This window comes from Pleurodeles waltl, chromosome 2_2 (genome assembly GCF_031143425.1).
Source record: "Pleurodeles waltl isolate 20211129_DDA chromosome 2_2, aPleWal1.hap1.20221129, whole genome shotgun sequence".
Classification (NCBI taxonomy): Eukaryota; Metazoa; Chordata; class Amphibia; order Caudata; family Salamandridae; genus Pleurodeles; species Pleurodeles waltl.
Window position 1 is genome coordinate 101,351,361 of NC_090439.1, and position 21,612 is coordinate 101,372,972.

Here is a 21,612-nt window from a genome sequence, read left to right on the forward strand (position 1 = left end):
AACTTGCATGGCACTGTAGGCACAGTGCAGAGCTGCCCCCCTCCAGCACAGGGGCAGTGACAGAAGGTATAGGGACCTGTACCATGAAGCTGGGAGGAGGTTGTGTGCTGGGTTTGTGGCAGATTTACTACTGAGCGAGGAGCTGAGGCCAAAACCAATGTCTCATTTGGAGCAGCAGCGCTTGCATCCAACACACCAAGCATATCCTTAACCAATGTGGGCTTCTTAAACATAAGTGCCACTGAGGCCGCTGAGCTTGTGCCTGGTAAAGTTTTCACAGATCTCAAGCCTTGGGGGCCCGCTTCATCACTGACCAGATGTTGCAGTGTTCCTCCTTCCTGCCAGTGGGCTAGGTGGACTTTCTGGTTCAATTTTTACCACCACAGCTGCTGAGGTGGTGACACTTCCTCGGGTCTTCCCTCATGCTGCTTTCTGTGGCATGCTCTCCCTAACGGCTGTAGCACAGCAGATGTGGCCAGCACCTCTAAACACCGCTGCCCCCGCACAACGGACTGAAGCAGCCACCTAGTCCTAGTAGAAGGACACGTGGCTCGTCTTCATAGGAAAGTTAGGCATAAGACGAGCGAAAAGCCGGGGCCACAACCGGTGTGTACGCAACCTGTCACAGGACTGCCCATGCAGACCAGAATCTTAGAGAGGAGAGGAAGAAAGGTATTGCCATTCTGACATGGCCACCATCTTGCTTCTGATGGCCGTTGACCTGTATTGATGCAATAGACAAATATAGAGATCATAATTGCATAATTTGGGATATCTGTTTGGTTAACACACATTTTGTAGATAGCTAGCACAAGCATTCCTGATTTGTTAACACACTAGATGTGGAAATAGCACATGCTGATAAATACAGAGACATACATACATACACACTTTTGTAGTCATCTGCTGACCATCCACAACCCCAATCATGACCTACACTGACTAACCAAGCCCACTAACATCATGTAGCCCAGGGCCAACCAACATGTACTGTGATATGAGCCACTATGAAACACAACACACCATTGTGACCTTATGAAGGGTGGTCTACTTGTGCTTGACTGTACAGACACCTTTACATCCAGGCACATTGACCTGTTGCATGTGGTCCCTACAGGCTACTACCATAGTCAAGACTACACCCTATTACTTAGGTCACGATGAAAGCGCTGGCATGGGCGTCACTGAGAGCTTTCTCTCTGTAGATGTGTGGGCATGTGAACTATGTAATAGAATCTAATGCTACATCTGATTGAGTTTGTGTGGTATGTACTGGTATCACAGGGCACATCTTTTACCGTATGTGGCACTCTTACAGAGATGACATTCAACATACCAAGGTATGTTTGGTCTGATTGGTTCAATGTAAAAAAAAAAACTATTGATTTCCATGTAATGATTGCTCCAGAACTGACCAAATACCTACACTGTATGTTTGTCAGTTGTGCAAGAGTCCAGTACAGTGCAAACAGACCCTAACATTATATCAACATTTGATGGATTCATGGATTTCCAGTTCAGCTGGCACCAATTGATCCTTTTCCCAATCACACAATCTGAACCACTGGGGGACTGGGAATGCCTAATCCAGTGGTCCCAGAGCGCTTTAAATATTTAGGAATTTATATCACTAAAGACCAAACAGTGTGGCTGTGAGAAAAGCCCTGTTTTTTACATGGTTAGCCCCCCACTTTTAGCCTGATGTATGATGTAGCCTAGAAGTTCCCAGGGCCCGCGCTAACCAGGTTCCCTGGACCGGAGCTCTTTCCCTAAACTGTTGTGATGCATTGGCACAATTGGAGACACCCTTGGTTGTCCCCATGGACCCCTAGTAAATGGTACTTAGATGCCCAGGGCATGAGATACAAAAGGGTAGACCCCTGAGGGCAGCAGCACTGATTGTGTCACCCTCTAGGGCCCTGCATCCAGGTGCACCCACCACTGCCATTGCAGGCTGAGTGCCCTGATGCAAACCTAAAGCGAAAACCCGACATGGCACACTACCTGTGTGCCCTGTCCACTCCACATTGCATACCATATAGGTAAGTCACCCCTCTGGCAGGTCCTCAGCTCTAAGGCAGGTTGCACTATATTATATGTGAGGGCATAGCTGCATGAGCAATATGCCCCCACTGTATCCTTGCCAAACCTGGGACATAGTGAGAGAACAGAGCAGCCATTTTAAAATACATGTGCTGATCACTGTTTAGTATGAGTTTCACAGCAACATGATGGCCACTCTGAACCCTGGCTTGCTTGGTATCAAACAGCTCAGAATGATAAATAAGCCCTGGTGGCAGTGTTGGATTTATTATAAAAGGTATCCTTGGGTCACCCTAGAGGTGCACCGTGCAAAAGCTAACTACCATGGCATGGATGCTGACTGGTCCTATCCAGCCTGCCACCTCCAGACATCAAATCTACCAAACCCTGGGGGAGAGATCTGTCCCTCTGGTTTGTAGAACCAAGCCCTTCCTGGGTGGAGGTGCCAACCACCCCCCTCTCTCAGGAATATGTAATGCCCTGGCGGTGAGCTTCAAAGGGCTAACTGCCTTTGAAAACCAACTCCCAGGCCTGATGCTAGCAGAGATGGTAACCCCCATGCAAACCCTCACTTTTGGTGGGAGCAATGGCGGGAAACTCAAACCAAGTGTAGGAGGAGTGACTCCCACCTGGCATGCACCACCCCTAAGTTGTTGCCTGCACGGTGGGCACTCCATTTAATTTTCCTCCATCTTGGATGGAAGGAAAATAGTCAATCAGGGATTGGGAAGTGACCTTTCCCACAGGAAGTGTTCACTCTAGTGGGTGAAGCCACCCAAAGGTAGGTGACCCATTGGTCACTACCAGGTTCCCCCTAAAATACCCACCAAATACAGTATTTAGTGGGCATCCCTAGACCAGGAAATCAGATTCAATGGACAAAAGAAGACCAGCACCAAGAAGATCTGAAGCACGAGAACTGTGGACCTGCTGCACCCAAGAAAAGGCACCAAACCCTGCCTGATGCACCCAGGACCCAACAGTCGCCGATGAGGAGCTGCTGGACAGCTGGGCAACTCTACATGAACCCCAGAGGACCTCTAGGCTTCACAAATCACCCAATAACTCCATTCAGAGTGGATGTACTACTCTACAACTTGAAGAAACCACCAAGCCAGTGAGGGTCACTTCACTGACCAGGCATTAACTCACAAACCGGATGCCACTGCTGGACCAAACTTTGTACCAAAATTTTCAAGGACAAACCCTATCAGTATGCCAAGTTTAATGACACTGTAACCCCTAGCGGCCAAACTATGTTAATACCCTGAGTATAGGTCAACTAGCACCGGACACCACGTAAAACAGCCCACCTGGAGCTGCAACTGGGCCAGGAGAAAGCCCCAGTCAAGAGACTTCAGGAACACCCCAGATCTCCCACCAGAGTGCCCCAGTTGTCCTCCAAACAACCCTTGAACCAACTTACCTCCTGCTCCAGAGGGCATCCTTGCACACAGCTCCTGGCTCATCAATTCACTCTTCACCCAGCCGCCTTGCACCCTGCAACAAAGAACCTGCTGTGCCCTAAGGGTCCACCACCCCTTGAGACCTCGAGACTCCAAGGGGACCCCAAAGATTCAACTTTAAACTTAATTGTGCAGTGCTTTTCCAAGTGGTCCCCCACAGTGGCCCTGCACCAGCTCCAGAGACCTTCTCCTGCCGCTCCTGCCTGAACTGAGAGCCACCCAAACCTCTCTAGCTGGCACAATGTGCCCACCAACGACCTCGACCAACCTGCAAAATAAGAACTTGGTAAACTAAATGTACGATTTGATGTGTATTTTTAAATGTGAACCACCATTGATTCCCATGGTGCAGAATTAAGCACAATAATACTATTTTCATTAAAGTTTAAACATTTCTGTCTCAAAAAATACTTAACCAATTTTGATAATCTTGGTCTTAAAAATTATATAAAAACCTGAAGTATTTTTATAAATTGGTCTTGAGTTATTCCTTTGAGCATGTGGATTGCAAAATTCATGCTGTGAGTACAATAAATGCTTTACACTTCTACAAGATTGGCCTAACTGTTTGACAAAGCTACCATAAAAAATGGGAGCTTTAGGTGATCTAGTTTTTACCCCTGTTAACCAACATGTGGTTGCCTGGAGCCCCTGGACAGTGTGCCTAGCTTTGCACGCTACATAGAAAGCCAGCCTCCTACAGTGCCATAGTGCTAACCCATGACTCATCCTGGAAGAGTACAGGAAAGACATGGCATATGCAGTACCTGAGTCATTCTGCCAGTCAATGGACTGGATGACTAGACAACTCCTGTGAGATGGGAAGCCCTCAAGGATTTCACTTCAACATCTCACATGTCGGCCAAACAGCAGCAGAATTGCCCCACACAACATGTGGCACTACTATTGGGTGGCGGCCCAAAGAGTTACCAAAACGAAGGGGTGTTTTCAACCCAACAAGTGGAGACTTCTTTCAGACCATAGTGTACTGGAAGACAGGAGGTGGAGTTATGTTGTCTGCCTTTATGACGAACGAAAAAGGGGATCCCCTCCCAGCACCCACAGAGACAGCACTGGAGGCATGGAAGACAGCCAACAAAAAAATAAGTTGCAAAACGATGCTGGTGCCCGGTGTTACCATTCAAGACACTGAGGGACCTGCTGAGTCTCGGCGGCCATCGACAATGGGACCCCATTGGCATTTCCAAACTGGGAGGGAGACAGCATAAATACCTTCAATGCACTACTGTCATAATATGAACCAGTGGAAGGCCAGGGGCCTAATTCCTTTTAGATGAGACACGTGCTCAACTAGTATAAAACAAAACTGGAAGGCATCACAGACGAAACCCCATTAGAGTTACAAATACTTGCATCACTTTTCCATGAGAGCTCACAAATCTATCGAACACTCTTAACACATGTGGTCCTCCACTGGGCCCTTAGGAACCAGCTGGAGCAGAATCTGGGAGTCGTAAATGGCATAGACTGTAGAGAGATGTGCAAATATGGAATTAGGAATGTAGCAATAGGACAGAGTGCAGATTGTTGCAACTCTAACTTATACACAAGGCATACTACACCAGATTTTGATTGTGGGTAAAACCACCACAGTCACTTTTGCGAGGATATGGCCAGTCAGGAACTCTGGTACACACATGCAACCCTTCTCAACAGGAATATGACAGGCAATGAAAGAGATACTGGGAAGGACATAAACTTAACACCAGTTTTGGTGGCCCTGAGCATCTGGGTGTAACAGACACTACCCAAATACACTCAGCTGTGGTGCAATATAACTCTAATAGTGGCCAAGAAGGACATAATGCATCTTTGGGACACCCCTGAGTGCGCCGGAAATTTGGACTGGTGCCAGCAAGCAGAAAGGACAATGTGCAAAGCATTGGGGTGTCCAAAGAAATTTAATAAAGTATGGGACACACAGCGGAAGTACCAGGAGGACGTCAGTTAAATAGCAAAGGGGAAGGACAGGGGGAAGATGAGAGAGGCTGAAGCTCAGCAGAACATGCCACAGAACCAGACATGAAAGTTTGTAAGAGCAAGGCTGGGGGAACCGGTCTCAAACGGTTGTATTGAAAGTGTTATTCCTCTTCAGGGGATGTTGGACTTTTTTTCTTCTGCAGGGCCATCCCCAATCTTTTGCCTCCTGCCTCCTATTTTTAATGACCTGTTGCTGTTGGCTTTTGAACTCTGAGCATTTTACCACTGCTAACCAGTGCTAAAGTGCATATGCTCCCTGTGTAAAATTGTATGTAATTGGCTTATCCATGATTGGCCTATTTGATTTACTAGTAAGACCCTAGTAAAGTGCACTAGAAGTGCCAGGGCCTGTAAATCAAATGCTACTAGTGGGCCTGCAGCACTGGTTGTGCCACCCCCATAAGTAGCTCTGTAATCATGTCTCAAATCTGCCATTGCAGTGTCTGTGTGTGCACTTTTAACTGTAAATTCGACTTGGCAAGTGTACCCACTTGCCCGGCCTAAACCTTCCCTTTTCTCACATGTAAGGCACCGCTAAGGTAGGCCCTAGGTAGCCCCAAGGGCAGGGTGCAGTGTATGGTTAAGGTGGGACATATAGTAATGTGTTTTATATGTCCTGACAGTGAAATATTGCTAAATCTGTTTTTCAGTGTTGCAAGGCCTGTCCCTCTCATAGGTTAACATGGGGGCTAACTTTAAATCTGATTAAAGTGTAGATTCCCTTTGGGAGCGGATGGACATGTGGAGTTTGGGGTGTAAAAATACATCTTTTAATAAAGTTGATTTTAAGATTGTGTGTTTGAAAATGCCACTTTTAGAAAGAGAGCATTTTATTGCTTATACCATTTCTGTGACTCTGCCTGTTTGTGGATTCCCTGTCTGGGTCAGTTTGACAGTTGGGCTGGTTGTACCTCACTCTAGGCAGTGGAACAAAGGGCTGCGCCTGTCCTCATACAATGCTGTCTCCGACCCCCTGGTGAGTGTCTGGGGCCTGGCCTGGGAAAGGCAGGATTTCACATTCAAAAGAGACTTTACTTAGAAGTAGGCCTAATTCAAAGGAGAAATTGGGTATAAGAAGGGCACCCAAAACCACAGACTTTAGAACACTTCTGGAAACAAGAGGAACCTCTGCCTGGACAAGAGCTGAAGAGCTGAGGAAGAAGAGCTTCCCTGCCTGTGACTGTGCTTTGTGGAGCTCTCCTGCAGTTGCTGCTTCTGCCAGAGTAGGAGGGCACAGACTGGACTTTACGTGCCTTCCATCTTGTGAAGAAATCTCCAAGGGCTTGATTTAGAGCTTGCCTCCTGTTGTTTGAAGTCTCAAGGACAGCAAAGACTTCTCTCTGCCAGCACCTGGAGTCTCTGGAGAGACTCCTGCTCTGACAAGTGGTGCCCTATCCAGTCCCTGGGCCCTTGAAAGGAAAGCTGGTGGAAATCCAAGGAAATCGAATTCGGACGATTTCGGACCGATGCCGCTGCTGAATCCGGTGAAGCCGCCTGCAACCGACTCTGTGATCTTCGCTGGAACTCGAATCCGTGATCTTCGTTGGAACTCGATGACCTTCGCAGGCCTGACGCCGCTGCAGCCCCACTGAAGTCCACGACTCCGTGGAAGTCGCCGCACCACGTCGTGATCGACGGCACTCGAAGTGCGCGGATTCCACGTTTCGCGCAGATGCCACGATCCCCGACTTCGCGCATCGACTTGATTTCACTCTTCACCAAAGGTACTGTACTTGGGGGTCTACGCAACTCCGTGTCCGGTGCCGTTGGTTTCGGCTTGTGGGAAACGACTCCGTCACAATGCCGTGTTAACACCTCATCGAAGCATTTTGTGTTTCTAAGTGCTATTTTTGAGTTTAATCTTGAAAAATTCATACCTTGACTTGTGTATGTCAGATTTTTGTCGTTTTGGTCTTGTTTTGTTTAGATAAATATTTCCTATTTCTCTAAACTGATGTTGTGTCATTTTGTAGTGTTTTCATTAAGTTACTGTGTGTGTTGGTACAAATACTTACACCTAGCACTCTGAAGTTAAGCCTACTGCTCTGCCAAGCTACCAAGGAGGTAAGCAGGGGTTAGCTGGGGGTGATTCACTTTTACCCTGACTAGAGTGAGGGTCCTTGCTTGAACAGGGGGTAACATGACTGTCAACCAAAGACCCCATTTATAACAGGGGACCACTTGGAGAATATCCAAAGATAAAAAAAGTGAAAAACAAAACATTGCTTACTGCACTTTCAAGATGGTGGTAGTCGCGCATGATACATAAATTAATTTAGTTGTGTAAACTTTTTTTGTGTTTTAGCGGAATCTATTCATTGACGGTTCAAAGAAGCGCAGATACATCAAAAAAAGAAGCCCTTCCATGGTAAAAAGTAATTTCATAAGCACTGCCTCTGTCTTCTCAGCCTCCTAATCACAAAGCCGTAGGGACGAAATGAATGACACCTTTGGAATGCAGTGATTAGAAATGCCCAACCAGTCGCTGCGTTACTGGAGCCACCGTCTCTCCTACCCCTTAATCGCCAAGGTGCCTGTTTCATCAGCGTCTTCTAGATGTAGCCCATGTACAATCTGTAAACATAATTACTGGATAACGTATTGCAATGGGATAGCACTACTTGAAGAGACATAGGGCTAAGGAGGGAAACGAGGAAGCATCTCACGCGGTGCACTAATTAGCTTGTCACCTGTCATGGCAGGGCAACTTACTCAAATCCCAGCGTCCTCGCTAGACAATTATATTATCCGTCTGCACATCATTTTATCTCAATGGAATTCTATCATTTTAGCTGTGAGTACCGGATATTTTAAGATCTGAGCGTTTACAATTAACTGGATATTTAGGTTCCTAGATAAAAAAAAGTGCATTAATTTCTGGCAGGGACCGATATCGGGAGAGCTGACAACAGATTACATTTGCAAAGTCTTTTTTTAAAATGTAAGTTGATTTAAGAATAACAATTAATAGTCAAACAATGTTGATATAAGTCGTATACATGCAATATTAGAAAGCATTAGATATAGAGTATAAACTTTAATTAATAATATTAAAAATAAAATACATAGAAACATAGAAAACTATAGAAACTACGCTGTAGTTGTGTACAGTGCACAGTATAAGTGCATAACATTTGCAGAGTTTAGCAAGACAGTAAAACTATTTCTTATCACGTTAATAGAGGGAGCCTACAGTCACCCTTACACAGCATCATCTATCCATTTAAAGTGTTGTTGGGAAGTAACGTTTGACATAATCTCCTGTACCATACTGGTAAAAGAAAAGAGATGCAGGGTGGTGATTGGGCCAGATTTGCTAATACTTTGTACCAGGTGATGCAAACCTGGCACAAAACGCTGAGGTGGGATTTACTATCAAACTCATACTCGGATTGTGCCCAAAGTAATGCAAATTTTTGCTATGCATCAAGAGGGCATTCCAGTAGTAGTACGTGGGCGTGTTCATGCAACCACCCATGTGGTTCGAGGCAAAGCCTGATCTACTAACATTCGTAGACAGGGATTTGTGCCAAAACCGTAACCCTCCTGGAGGCAGACATAAGGAGGAAAATGTTTTCATTTCTCCTTATTTTTCCAACAGCCTGTGTGCTGCATTGTACAGCACTCATACAAAGTGGAAAAAGCCTTAAAAGATACTTTTTGTACTGAAAGGGTCTCCTTCCAGTACAGAACCTATGCTTTAAAGAATGCAGACACCAATGCACTATGACACATGGGTTTGTGCATTGGAGTATGGCAGCTTAAAATTCTCCAGTACTGAGGGAAGAGAAAACATATGCCATGTGTTAGAGGATGTGCCTGACTTTCAGTATTTGGAAGAAGGGTCGAAGTTGGAGACACAGACAGTTTTAGACTGTTTACACCTGTAGAATTAGGGAAGGGTAGAACAAGTACCTGCGGCAAGGAAATCACAGGAAGGCGCAATATTCTCTGTGGCCCAGAAAACCTTTTTTCGATGGAGACCTATTCCTCTTGATATCAGCTTAGATCAGATGTCAGGCAGCAACCAGTTCTGAGTTGGGAAAATTAGCAACAGTTACTGCAGCCAGATAATCCTCAGAAGGGGTAGTGCTACCTAGAGTAGATACATCCATTTGTTTATGGTTACACAGTGCCTAAAGTCTCAATATGGGGCAGTTGTAATGCAGCAAAACAGTTCTTTATTTGAAAGAACATCAACAGGCCCAGCAGTGGACAATCCAAACATGGAGGAGTGATTCACACAGAAGAGTTGGAGCCAGATGTTCGAAGGTAAATCTTTGTTATTACCAAATAGCAAATTTTTGCGATTTGCTATTTGGTAATAGCAAACATTTTAAGATTCCCAGTAGGTCGCAAAAAGACCTACCTCAGGAATATTAATGTGGTAGGTCTTGGTTTGTGACCCATTGGGAATCACACAAATCACAGGGATGGTGGCCTGCTGGAGTCTGCAGACCACCCTGTCTGTGATTGCTTTTCAATAAAGTAGATATATTTTTTTAATGCATTTTAAAAAGAAAAATTCAAAGTTTTCTTTTCATTTTTTAAGAGTTGGTACTGGTCTGTGCCTGCTCTTAAAAAATATTTGTACAACCATTCTCAAAGGGGAAGGGGTCCCTACTTGATGTTAGTGGTACATTGTGCACCACATTTCGGTCGGAAAACATTCCTACATACCACTGTAATTCGGTGTGAGAAAGAGACACCTTAAACATGCCCCTTCCTAATATTGAATTGCAAACCCAAATTGCCATCTAGTAACAGGTTACTGAATCACAATTTGGGAGTGGAACATCAGAAATGCCTTTTTGTTTTTACAAACAGCCCGATGTTGTGAATCGGGCCATTTGTTAACGTAACAAATGCTTTGTACATGTGGCCCTTGGTCTTTTATCTCAGAACCTCTGCTTTCGGTGTTACCATTGCACAGGGCAGCACCTGGCTGCATCACCAATTCTGCCCTCGGCAGCAGAAAGGCTTCTCTCCAGCTACAACAGCAGGAATGTTTTCCCCTAGGGGCTGCCAGCAACTCTCCACAGCAGACGCTTTCTTGAGGAGTACATGTGGCTTGCACAAAGGAGAGTGATAGCAGCTCTGGGTGCACAGTATGAGTTTCGGACTGCTAGAACTGATTGTCATGTATTTAGTTTCCTTGAAAGTAGGCTGCGTTAAACATTTTTTACTTTATTTAAATGCGATCTCAGCAGGTCATCTCCCCTGTGACGCCATCCAATCGGAGTAAGTCTCAATTTTTAACATCCCCATGAGGTAGGTCACACTGCGACCAGGCCGAATAGTCATTTTGCAAACGGACCTAATAGTACATAGGTCAGTTTGAGAAATCTTGTTGGATTGACAAAAAAAGATGCGCAATTTGCAACCACATTTTGCAAGTCCAACGTTAGGACATCTGACTCTAACTTTTGTACCCTTCATTTAAAAGGTTGTTTTTTTATAATTTGAATTAATCTTGTTACGTGAAGTATCACAGTGTAGCTGTCTGTTTGAATTTTTTTAAGTTAAAATTTGCAAATCTCACTGGGTCATGTTAATGGTGTAGTTCAACATCTGGGCAAAACACACAGCTGTAGAAGAGGGTATCCTCTTACTGCTCATATCATAAAGTAGAGGGATATGTATAGCACAACTAAGCTATTCTGACACATAATTTCCTAAATTTAGTCTCTAAGTGTAACAAAAATTTTAGTGGGTGAAAATGGTGTCTAGAGGCATCTGTAAATAGAAAATTAAATCGAAAAGTTGTTTGAAACCAAAAGGTAGTATTATTTAATTACACTTATTGGAAGCATAGTAGTAGGATTTGTATCTTACTTTCATAATAACTAGAACTATAAACAATTGAGCTAAAGTGCACTTCTCTATTACAGTCATTTGAGTTTAGAATCACTCCTCTGCCCTTCAAAAGAGAAACAAAATTATATCTTGTTTCAGTTTTTATGGTAATATTGAATGATTATTTTTGCTTTTCAGCAAAAGAGAAAACTGCACTGTCACAATTAATTGGAAACTGTTGGTCTTTATACCACATAAGAAAACAGTTTTACATATTTTACACAGATTCTAGGTTTCTATCATGAAAAAGTGAAATGTCTTTCTGTTCTGTGATCAGTAACTGGCCCTTAGCTCACCCACACTTCAAATCAACAAACTTAGGCCCAGAGTTAAGAGGGCCTAGGCCATTCCAACACCTCGTTAAGATAATTTTTTACGCTAATGTGGCGTTGGAAGGCCAGAAGCACCGCGCCATATTTACAAAGTGGACCAATGCTTGCATCGCGCTGCTTTGTAACCCCTTGCGCCACATTATGCCTGCCGCAGGCATAATATATGCAAGGGGGGCGTTCTGGCGCTAGGGGGCCAATGAAATGGTGCAAAGAAATCTAAGAGATTTCTTTGTGTCATTTATGTCGACACTTTGCCTGTCCTGCTAAGATCAGGCGTTAAAGGGAGGCTCCCATTGTTTTCAATGGACCTCTGGATGCTTTGCAGGATTAAAGTATTTTTTTTTATGCTAATCCTGTATAGCGCCGCACTATTGTAAAGAATTATGATGCTGGTATCTCTGACTACCGCCATGGTGCGCTGTATTTTAAATACGGTGCACAATGGTGACGTTAGGGGGCGCTAAGGGGTGCAAGAAAAGTGGCGCTGCACCAGGTGCACTCAAGTGCAGCGCCACTTTTCATAAATCTGTCTGTTAGACCAGGTTTATAGTACATTCACTCAATATGCATGAAAATCGGACGTGCTGCACTGTTTGAATGGGAATAAATTATGCAGCACTAGACTGAGAAAGGCTGGTGCATCGATGATCACTAGACAAGATTGTGCTAAAAAAGCTATTATAGCACCATTGCTTATTTTATAAAACATTAAGGGACATATTTATAAGAAGGGGTGCCCCGCGATTGCTAAAATTGGCAGCGCCGCATTGCATCACTTCTAAAATGCAGGGATGTGGCATATTTATTGGAATATGGAGCATCACTGTGTTTCCCCCTGCACCGGCACTAAATTAGCTGCTGAGAGCCAACGCAGCCACCCTTGTGCATTGGTGAAAGGATGGCTGCGTTGCAGGGGAGATTGTTTTTATGCAGGAATGGATACCGTCCTCTAAAAAAACAATCTTCAATGGCAATTTTCTGTTTCTATGGGTGCTGCATTCTGCAGGACCCATAGAAAGAGCAAAAAATGAGGCGAAATGAAAGCACTTCTCCTTGTTGCACCATGCTTATGCCACCCCTGGGACAGCATTAGATTTTGGTGCTGCCTCAGGTTTACGAAATCACCTTAATCCGGGCCAGCGTCAAAAGTCAATGGGTGTTGCTGTAGAACGCCTGCAGCAACACCCATTGCACGCCCCTTCCACACAAAGTGCTGAGTGTGAAGGGGCCATATTGACAAGGTGGCGTAAGCCACAATAGTGGATTAATGCCATCTTGTAAACACAGCGCAGTGCACAGCTCCACTGCAGCATCACAAAAAGTGATGCTCCGGTGGGCCTGGGGGCTTGTAAATATGCCCGTAAGTGCCAGGCCCCAAGGTATTTCACACAAGCCCTTTGCAGATGGCAGCACTTGCTTGTCCCCTTAAACTGTAGCTGTAAGTTCTAGTATTAATTAGTTTCGTTTTAAGGTTTATTAAATAGCTAAATGTTCCAAGAACCAACTCTGCTAAAATGTACACACACAGCTCCACCATGAGGTGGATTGTAAAGAATACACTTTGTCCCTTAAGTGCTATTGCTGAGCACAGGCAAACACCTGTACAAATTAAGCAGTGTTAAGCATTGTGCTAAATCACCAAGGCAACCCAGCAGTGACTTGAAATAAGATTAGATCATGAGGTACACTGCCCAGTACTGATTTCAAAACAAAGGCAATCTCCTAAGGATAAGAAATGCAAAATGTGAACTTTTGCAGCACTGCTATATCTCACACATCAGAGTGGCTTTTGATATTCCAGTTGCCCTTTTTAGGTCTCGGCGGTACATGCACATGCACGTCTCGACAATGCAGGCTTCAGTCTGCCCACAGCCTCTCCATTTGCTGCCACCATCATCGCTCCATTTTGCAGCATCCCCATTCGTGAACGGCATGCGTCATGCCTCTTCTGGTGCTTAGCCTTTCCTGGGCACATGGTGTGGGAAAGTTACATCTACTCGCCATACCTCTTACATTACTCCTCATAAGCATCAGACGAGCCACAACACAATATTAGGACAGAAGGTCAAACCGGACTGTGAGTAACTGCAGTCATATGGAGCAAGCAACATGTGTCGAAATTTCAAGATACTTGAATGTTATGTGTAGCTTGCACACCCGCTGCATGTTAACTTTCATTAAGTGTGTTACTGATACCAGGACACACAATATGCTTATGGTTTCTGTCATTTGTGGCACCTCATGCTACTGCAGTTCAGTCTAAAACCGTACTCATATGCTGAAGCTAAGTGCTGAAGAAACGCACACACATTCACACTACCATAGTGGTGGTGTGGGTGAGAACCTGCTTCATGGTGCTGTGTGTAAAGAGAGGAGCAGCAGCAGCTCAGTGCATCAGAACATGTGTGGCCGTTATCGAGATGATACTCTTTGTGGCTGGACAATAATATTGGCTCCTTCTGGGCACTGTGGTGATCCATTGAGGTGATGCTATTTGTGGCTGTAAAAAGGTGTTGGCTGCTTCTGTTATTCATTCGGTGTTGGCAGCATTCTTATCCACACACCTACTGCAGAGAAAGAGAGTGGTTGGGTTTGCGGTGGTTTCCTTGCAGTTGGTGGTTGATTCTTTTCCCACCTCCCTTCTCCCCCTGGCTTCCTCCTCCCTCCCTCCCATGGCCACTTTATTCCTGCTTCTTCTTAACTAAAACATTTTAAAGTTTTCACGTTCAATAGCAGTCCGAAGTTAATAAAAAAACTGCATTCATCCTTTTCCCGCTGCAGGATTATTTTAATTATTATAACATGTTTGCTAGCCTTTATTCACAGCCTATATGCTAATTAGTGATCCCTCGTTGTCTGTATAATTAGGCACTTCGAGACATATCGGCTGTGTCAATGATTGTTGTGCCTGGTTTCCATTAGCATCAGTATTTCAGGCAAAACCAAGTTCTGCTATTGTAACTTTGCGATAAAACAGATGGATGTTTCCACTCTTCCTGGTCTGTTACATCTCATTTCCATTGACTAAAGGGGGTTTTAGTGGTCAGCGACACAAATCAATTTTGTTGCTCATGTTAACTTACAGCACAGATTTTGTGAGTAAAAGCTAACCGACACTGTGATTTGCTCTGATTTGCTCTGCAAAGCGCCACTATGCAACATGCGAGCTACCATGCAAACATATAGTAAATCTGGGCATGCATTATAAAAAGAAAGGGTGTTGGCATAGACATTCTCATAGTAATGCCTATTCACCTAACAATATATTATGTGTTAACACTTTCCTTGAAGTATGCATCAACCCACTTGTTTTCAACCCTTTCCCACAGCACCCAATTACAAAGATATGAAGGGAAACAAGAACAATAGACGGGCACCAAGGGAACATCATAGAAGGACATATGCAAAATTACAACTGAATCACAGTGTCAGAAGCTTATACTTTTGTGGTATGTGAATACCGTGTTAAGGGTCCAGGGGTTTCCCAGTGAGTGGACATAGTTTGCCATGCAACCCCAAAGTGCTCTATTTGGGGACAGTGTCTTTGAGCAGCCTTAGACTTAACAGAGGAGTCAAGACACCTACAAATACACACAATAGTCAATAAATGAGACACACAACTAAAAAAGGAGATCCACACCAATTTATAAAAACAGCAAGTATCTTTATATATGTTTAGGCATCATAGAAAAATCATTCAGGTAAGTACGTTTTTAAATAGAAATTCTTTTCATTTTAAAAAGTGGACATAGTGTAATTTCTGAGTTCTGCAATGTTATCCTATGGGGGGGAGAACAAGTTCTGCAATCAGATACTGTATCACAACTAACGGGGCCAATCTCTGAGATTTAAGGTGAGTATTGGACAAGCGTCAGGACCACACCAACAGGTCACTCTGGGCGGCACTGAGGCAGCAAGGTGTAGAGGTGTAGTACAACATCGGGTGCCCAATGTATTTTAATGGAGATCAGTCTCTGTGGAAAAAAAGGCTGCAGGCTAGGAAGCCAGCCAAGGGCAACCAACAGGTAGGTTACAAATGTGGGGTGCTCGGGGTGAGGGTTGCAGAGGTGTCCTTGGTGTCTGGTTTCAGTGTCCGGGACCACTCGCGGTTGTGTGGTCCTGTGGTCTGAGGCTGCAGGCATCGTCGGGCATGTCAGGAAGGGTGAAACCACAGTGGACCCAAGCTAAACCAGGAGCCCAGGTCAACTTGGGCCAGAGGCGACAGGTGCAGTGGTTGTTTTAGGTGGCAGGTTTCTCTCACCACAGAGGCTGTGGGAGAGGTGGCCTGCGTGCAAAGGCTGCAGTCAACTAGGCCAAGAGCTCCCCTAAATACTGAATTTAGGGCTGTTAATGGTGTGTAGGGTAGTATCCAATGGACTGCTGACCCTTGGGGTCACTACAACCCCTATATGACCACTTTGTGTGAGAAGTGGGCAGAACCCTGTCCCAGAAATCCAAAGTATGCCATCACAAAGATGGCTTCTTCAGAAAAATCATGTCCACCTCGTAGTAACCCATCTTAGAGGTGGCACTAGCCTGGAGGGGCTACTGCCTGTCCAGGATTCAAGGGGGCTCTGGATGAGGGGGGTTGCTTATTCTCCTGTGAGAGAAGCGAGATTTGAATTCCAAAGACGGCAGGTTTTTTTTAAGCACCAGCCCAGGGAGGCTAATCAGCAGGTCATCCTGTGGGACAGAGTGTTACACCCTCTTTGGGGACAGGTTTTTGTTCTGGGCCTTCTCAGAGTAAAGGCTCTCACCCTAGGAGGTCAGACTCCTGTCTGGTGGTGGCAGGCTGGCTTAAACTGGTCAGCAAGCACACAAGAGGCAGGTAGGTTTTTCAGGAGGCACCTCTAAGGTGCCTCGGGGTGCATGTATTGATAAATCCATCACCTAGCATCAGTGTGGGTTTATCAATATGTGATGTTTGATACCAAACATCCCAATCTTCAGTGAAGCCATAATGTAGCAGGGGAACTCGTATTGACCAGTGTCCATCACATGTATTTAAAATGGCTTCCCTGGTCACTTACTATGTCTGAGAATCAACAAAGATATAGCAGGGGCATATCTGCTTGGGCAGATATGCCCTCACATGTAATATAATGTACCCTGCCTTAGGGCTGTAAGGCCTGCTAGAGGGGTGATTTACATGTATTGCATGCAGTGTTAGGGGACATTGCACACAGGCTGTGTGCCATGTCATGTTTTCACTTTTGTCTGCACCAAGACATGCAGCCTGTAATGTGCTTGGTGAGTGGTCCCTTAGGGTGGCACAATTTTATTTGTGCTGCTGCCATTAGGAACCCTCTTTAGTACCCCAGGCCCTAAGTACCATGGGTACCATTTACTAGGGACTTAAACAGGGTGCTAAAGGTTTTGCCAATTGGGGAAACAACTGTGCAGTTTTGAGAAAGAGATCTGGCATGGGAGACCTGGCTAGCAGTGGAAATTACATCAGACACCAAGCAAAAAGTGGGAGGTAACCATGTCAAAAAGAGTTCCTACTCATAGTATTGCACTAAGAGGAAAATATTGTACTTTACAGATGTGGTAGAACTGTTAAGCACCTCTACTTATTATTTTAAGCAAGAATCTGTAAATGATATGCTTGAATTAATAAAAATATTTATATGTCATATACAAAGAAAAATACATTTGCATAAGTACTTTACTTTACTTAATAACCTCATTCACTCTCTTGAGCGGCGAGAGGACAGTCATTCGTAGAGTTTTCTCTCTTTATGAGAATGTTTTGCAGTTTGTCTAGGGAAATGACAACCCACCCACATTAAAAAAATATGCTGAAAAACAATTACTTAAGGACGTGTCAGAGAGAATGCATTAGCTTTTTACAGGCATTTTAAATGAGGGCAAATTGTGTTCGTTTTTGACAGGACCCAGAGCTGTAAACTGAAAAAAGTGTAGTCATAAAAATAATTAAAATTAAGAGAAAAAACAGAAAGGCATGAATGCTTGACACATAGGTGTATGTTTACTAAAACTTCACGCAACGGCGGACAGTAACAAACGTTGCTGTGCTGCGTGAAACGGAGAGGGCTAAACCAGTTTATGTCTACTGAGATATGACTCTCTTCGAGTCTCTGGCGCACTTGAGGTTGTCTTGCACCAGGTGCATGGAAGCCTGCATTACAGGCAGGATTGTTTTTGTGCAGGAAGGTTCACTTTCCTGCACAAACACAATCCTAAGAGGCAATTTCCTCATTCTATGCGTGATGCACTCACGTGATGCAGAATGCATCACGCATAGAAAGAGGAAATAACAAGGAGAAATAAACACATTTCTCCTCGTTAGCCATAGTCAGGATGATGTACCTTCCTGTGCATACCCAGGTTTACTGATTTCAGTAAATTGGGATTGCATCAGATTTCATGGGTTCATGCACGGAAATGCCAGCCTCCAACCATGGAATACCTATCACTACGAAATGTATCGCAATGCGCTGCATTACATTATATTTCTTTACAAAGTTACGCACGGCGTTCCAAATCGCCCTTACATTGTTTTTAAATCTAACTGAAGCCTTTATGTTGCCTTATGTTACCAAAGAACAACACAAAGGTTTATTAAATCTAGGTCCAAGTATATTAGTCATGGAACACAAAGTTTAATATCGTCACTAGGGTGACCACCCGTCCGTAAATTTCACAGACTGTCCGTAATTTCGCCCTGCTGTCCGTTGTCCGTGATGAAAGCGTTAACGCACGGCATTTGTCCGTAATTTTAGCCTTTCACCTAAAGGGCAATGGAGGCAGGGCGAAATTAGGGGCAGATCAGTTTCCCCAGCTGGACTGGAAGGCAGGGGGTCTCCTGTGCTCTGAGGGAGGAAGGGGCAGACAGATAAGAAAAGGCCTTCTTGCCAGGGGGTCGCCTTCCCTAAAGACGTGCAAATGTGGGCAACTGGTAAATCTGCAAATACAAAGGGGCTTGAAAACCTTCATTGACTTTACTAAAAGGAGCCACTTGAAGTTTTCTGGTGGCAAAGATATTTCTTTCAGAGAGGCATTGTAATGGATTCCCAATGTTTACCATATATCACGACCACCATTTATCTTGCCTTGCCAAAGTGTTGCACTGCTATACTTTGTCTTCATTTCCAGTGTTTTGTTATAATCCCTCTTCCAGATTTATTTTCTCTGTACACTTTAACATACATAGTTAATATAATGTCAAACCTTAAGTCTTTTTGCCACTCAGTGAATTTGCAAAGATAAATTAGGTGCATTCATTGATGTTTTAAACCTATATAACAGTGATGTTTTAAGGTATGGGCAAAGTAGGCAATTGCCCAGGGCCCCCAACTTCTAATGAGACCCCTGAGGAAGTGAACATCTCTTGTTTGAACTCTGTCAATGATGTCTATTTCACTATGTAAAGCACTCTCACTCTCTGTGCCTGCATCCTCCTTTTCCTGTCTCTCTCTACCCAATTTTTGTAGTGCCAGTCAAAACATATTTCAATTATTTTGTATGAACCTATTACTATTACTGCGAATGTAACATATAGTTCAATATAGTTTGGGATTATGAGGGCTCAAATTAGCAAAAAATGCGTAATAAATGTCAATGTTGTTCAGAACACAAGTCCCCAACCTCCATCTCAACCAAGATAGATTCTTCAATATACAGATCACTTCTGACCCAGATTGTGCTGCCTGAGGTGCTCAGAAAAGCTACCACTGACAGGGCCTGACTGGCTTTTTAGTTCACTAGGCGTTTCCCTGGTGGCCCTTGCTGGGGCACACACAGAGATCTTCCTCCCAACTCAGATTCAGAAATCGCACCCACTCTGGTGAAGCAGCACAACTCATCTCACCTACAGTAGAGGTCGATAGGATCTTTGGACTCAGTGAAGAGCGTGGTAATCAGATTCATTCAATATAAATCAATAACATGAGAAACAAAAACACATTTTAAACACCATGACCAATTTGACTGCATCATCAAAACTCCAAACTGAACAAACTGAATAAAGTTCCAAAGCTTCATTACAACCACAAAGCCAATGTAACATAAATGGTGTGTGAAACTAAGTTAGAAACATGCATGAAAACCATAGGCTGACCAAAATGTCTAAAAAGATTGAGCTTACTAAACATCAGTACTGCTAAACACTCCAAAAAGATAACACACATTAACAGAACTATAATATGTACATTAAAATCAGATTTCAAAGCAGATGATGGTGACATCAGTAAATTATCAAAATTCAATTAATAACAATCAGTTTTTGGGGCTGGGCCATCCCTATCACTAATACGAATTTGAACTTGCTTGTGTGAGGGCGGACTAACCCATTATTATTCTTTGGTTAGAACCAAAGAAAATCATAGGGGTCATCGCTGGCACAGTAGTGCTCAGTCTTTCCATTTCTGCATTAGTTCCAAAAGGAGAATGTACTGCTGATACCGGATGTGGAATCTGTGGACCACTCTCTTCATTACTCTAGGCCAGGATTCTGCAAAGTCGGTCCTGGAGAGCCGGGTCCATGCCAGATTTTTAGGATATCCACATTTAGTAAAATGTAGATTTCTAAAACATCTTTTTTCTAAATGTGGATATGCTAAAAACCTGGCATGCACCCGGCTCTCTAGGACCGACTTTGCAGAACCCTGCTCTAGGCATACAAGGGGACGACTGGACCTATTGTCACAGGAACTGTCAATGCATCTGGTCCTGACAAATTTGTTTGACTTGGTGGCAACATCCGTTCTGTACCTTGACCAGTTAATACTGTACACAAGTCTGATTTGACTGATTTGGGGCAACATTGTGTGATGTCGTTACTGGGGAATACATGGACATTGCCTGCATTTGAGTCACTCCTCAATTAACGGGCTGTGTTGTAACTGGGACTGCAATATTCTGGGGTGTATTATTACCTGGAACTCCCGGTTAAATCACTGGCATCTGTGCTACAGTAGCAGTGGTTACATTTGGAGCTACTTGAACCTGGCTTTGAGCAACAGGAGCTGTGGCTAAATATTCTGATTTGCTGATTCAGCTGCATTGTATGGTGGGGGACAATTCTGTAAAAGCTGGGTTATAAATTCATCATCTGAATCACTTTGGGTGGCTTTTACCCTTTTGTGTTCATCCAACTTCTGCTCTAGATCTTCTATAGGTTTTGTTGGCTTTAGATCTAATACTTCCATCTCATTCCTGTGTTATTTCTTGAAATAATTTAACTCCATGTAATGTATCTGTTCTCCTAATTTTCTGCTCCTCATACAATCTAGCTTCTGCCACATCTTTTCTGCTTTCCTTATTCTCCCCTCAAATTTCTGAATCTCTTTCTGCCTCACAACTAAGTCCCAAATGGCAAATGCTTGAAACTGTGCAAATCTAGGAAGGGGTTTTGATTCACACAACACCCTCCTCAGATTCTCTAATACCCTTAGATAGAAAGGTCTTTAACAGGGAAAAGCTAAGTTACCTTCCTTCTCGGTTATTTTGCACCACTGTTTTACCCTAAGGCATGCTGAAACTCCTCTTTCCTCCATTAATTAAAATGCTGGTGTACCCTCAGGTGCAGAAGGTTGACTCTCTAATTGGAATAAAAACATCTCCTCTCAACGCACTCCTTAAAGCTTTGCAAAACATCATTTTTACACAAATGTATTTCACAAGCACAAATTCTATGAATCCAGGAAGTATTTTCAATCCCACAATCCTCTTCACGAGCTGTTCTCAGCCTATAGCAGTGCAGTCTTGTCCAGCAATCCGTGTGCGGCTCTTCTCACTAAACAACCAATCTCAGGCCGAATCAACTGACGTCACACTCACTTCACTCTGCAGCTACGACTCACTTCAGAGCAGTCTCATACACTTCTCATGTATACACCCTAAATGCAAATACTGCGAGCACAAAATCTAAACCTGTCTGCTCACCACAG